Source organism: Rhineura floridana, chromosome 17, assembly GCF_030035675.1.
Source record: "Rhineura floridana isolate rRhiFlo1 chromosome 17, rRhiFlo1.hap2, whole genome shotgun sequence".
Taxonomy (NCBI): Eukaryota; Metazoa; Chordata; class Lepidosauria; order Squamata; family Rhineuridae; genus Rhineura; species Rhineura floridana.
The window spans coordinates 16,768,186-16,771,355 of record NC_084496.1 but is presented as its reverse complement, the minus strand read 5'-3'; the positions used below and the strand labels follow the sequence as shown (position 1 = coordinate 16,771,355).

Genomic DNA, 3,170 nt, shown 5'->3' with positions numbered 1-3,170 from the left:
TCCCAGCAATCCAAACACCTCCTGCAATCAAAAGGATTGTGTCAAGGGAATCTGAATTCTTTCCATGCCCAACCCCCTCACCCCTGGGCAATTGTTCCCAGACAGGCATTCCCTGTGCCTCTCCTTACCAGGGAGAAGTTACACCAACCCCAACCCCGTAAGGTAGGTAGACTGCCACCACCCCTTTAACCTAGCTTCCCACTCTGAGTAAGGGGAACTCAGAACACCAACTGGAATGACAAAGATTCCCAAGAGCAAAAGCTATTGTTAATCCAAAAATAGTAGTTGGTAGCATTGTGGTCAAGGTGCTGAATTCAGAGCCAAAGCCCCAAAGTAACACACAGTAAGTAATATGAGATAGTTTATTAAATATAATTAAAAGTGTATATGAAAAGAGCAGCATACAATTTCCTTTAAAACCAAACACCCTTAACAGAGCTGGGCATAACAGCTTTTACATAAAACACAGTGAGAGGTTCAACAGACAAAATATACCAAAGCTTTTTAGCCTAAGCTAAACATTAGCCTAAGCTAATACTCACATGGCAAGAATAAGAGCCAGGTTCCCTTTTGACTGCATATACCACCAAACATCACGTACATAAGTCAAGAAGGAATAGGACCAAGAACAGCTAACTGAACCATAATCCCTCTTTTATGGGGATTTGCCTGGTAACAGCAGGAGGACCAATTAGCCAATCAGGGCACCTCTTTAATGATGGAAATAGCCTAGAAAGTTCACAAGGGCAGGACCATTAATTTACAGCATCTCAGACCTTCTGACCTTGGTACCAGGCTCTGTAGATAAGGTTCAGCTGCCTCTCCTTAGAAAAACAATCTGCAGCTGGCTGGTATGAGACACCCTAAATTTTCCCAGCTCAGAGCATCCCAGAAACCTATGCAAAATTTCCTCCACAATTATCTCTGGCTGAACCATTTTGCTTTGGCTAACCTTACCTGTTTTGGGCAGACTGAATCTTCAAAAAAGTAGCAGTGAATGTACCAGACAGGCTTCCTTAAGCAGTGAGTTCCAGAATTCCGTTTCCTGTATACACAATTCAAACAAACATGCACTGTGCAATCAATGTAAAGCTACGAAAACGAAAACAACTAGGATTATTGTTGTCAGTTACACATGCTAGACACTCAGAACGAGCTGCAAACTAACCGTTTTTTACTCAAGGGCAATATGTAATATTCATGTGAATTAGATATATTTTATAACTCATATTCTTTTTTTGTTTTGTATATGATTCACTTTGTTTTCATTTTATGTACATTGTTTTGAGATTTATTGCTCAATTATGTTACTTAAAATGTGGATTATTGTTCTTATTAGCAACTGTATTGAATGTAGAATTTATACTGATTTTTGTTGAAATGCAAACCGCTTTGAGATTTTTTGAAATATAAAGTGGTATACAAATTAAATACATACAAATTAAAATACATACAAATTAGGAAGTTTCTCTTACTTGATTCAAACTGACATTTCCACCCACTAGTTCCAGTCTTGTTCTCTGGAGCAACAGAAAACCAGCCAGCTCCATCTTCTGCACAACCAGCCTTTAAAATATTTAAAGGCCATTATCATGCCTCCCTTCAATCTTCTCTGTTCCAGGCTAAATCTATCCAACTCCCACAACTGGTCCTCCTAGGACCTAGTTTCCCTAATCCTCGTCCATACTGATCAACCTACTCTGTGGGGAACCACTCTTCACAAGCAGCCAGGGACTTTTCAGTGGTGACACCCCATTTGTGGAATGCCCACCTCAGTGAAGTGTGTCTGTCTCCATCACCATTAACTTTCAGGAGGAATTTGAAAGCATTCCTGTTTACCCAGGTTTTGATGGCTGAAGGGGAATGTTCCTGGCAACCTGAAAATCACTGATCAAAGAATGTTTTAAGCTGTGTTTTAGAACTGTGTTTTACAATATTTTAAACTGTGGCTTAGAATGTTTTTAATTGTAATTGTGTTTTGGAGTGTTTTTAATTTTTTTAGTATTTAGTTTTTCTTGTTCTTGTTTTGTTTGCCATCCTGGGCTCCTTCAGAAGGAACGGCAAGATATAATTTCAATAAACAAACAAACAATAGTCTGACAATGCAGGGCTGTAGCTCAGTGGTAGAGCACCTGCTCTGTATGCAGAAGGTTCTGATTTGTTCTGATAGCCATTTACCACTCCCCAGACCCAGGGACCAATTCCCATTAGCCCCAGCCAGCATAGCCAATGGTCAGGAATGATGGGGGCTGTAAAGCGCCCAGAGAGCTTCGGCTATGGGGCGGTATATAAATAAATAAATAAAGGAAGGAAGGAAGGAAGGGAGGGAGGCAGGCAGGCTATAGCTTAGCCAGCCTGGCTGTAGCAATTTTAGTGAGCTCACCACTAGCACTGTGCTTTGCCTACCTTTCTCATGCAGCAATGAGCAGCTGTAAAAACTATGTTGAAAAGTAAAAGCCAGTCGAGAGTAGGACAAGACAAATGCTACTCTTCCCTCTCTTTGTTCTTTGCAGGCATCCCTTTTAACACTTATTTCATCTCACTGCAAACAGAACCTTTGTACCTTGGATAAATTCAATAACTGTAACTCATTCGCCAGCCCATACTATGCTGTCTATTGTTTCATCTTGCTTATTAAAAATCAGCACAAGCTATTTGATGAGTGGTGGAGACATTGATTCCAAGCTATCCAAACTCTGGCAAAGTGGAGAACGGAGTGCTGGAAGCCTGAAAGAAGCTGTCATTATCATTAGAGCCTGACACACGTCAATCGAAGCCTCCTTTTTAAGCATGAGCAAGCACTTCCTTTGTCATCTCTTCCACCGGTGACCTGCTGGAGGCAGCTTTCAGAAACAATGCAGACACCTTTCAACTTTCTGTTTATTATTTATCCAATGGGGAGAGCAGCTAAGAACTACCACCTTCTGCTTTCATTAAAAGGATTGCTTTTTGGCTAAGAATTGAGTCACCTGCCTCCATATGTGGAACGGACTGCTAGCTAAAATCCATGAAAGTGAATATAGGAAAATGCCTTATACCATGGGTCCATCTAGCTCAGTGTTGTCTACACTGACTGGCAGCAGCTCCCCAGGGTTTCAGGCAAAGATCTCTACCAGCCCTACCTGGAGATGCCAGTGACTGAACCTGGGACGTTCTGCATGCAAAGCAGA

The 3,170-nt window shown here is 41.3% G+C and overlaps 1 long non-coding RNA gene across 1 annotated transcript; it reads left to right on the top strand.

Annotated features, from left to right (window-relative positions):
• Positions 1-808: 808 nt before the first annotated feature.
• On the top strand, positions 809-2,951 carry LOC133372041 (uncharacterized). Its single transcript, XR_009759444.1, has 2 exons — positions 809-1,023; positions 2,514-2,951. It is a non-coding gene; the product is annotated as an uncharacterized LOC133372041 (long non-coding RNA).
• The last annotated feature ends 219 nt before the right edge of the window (positions 2,952-3,170 follow it).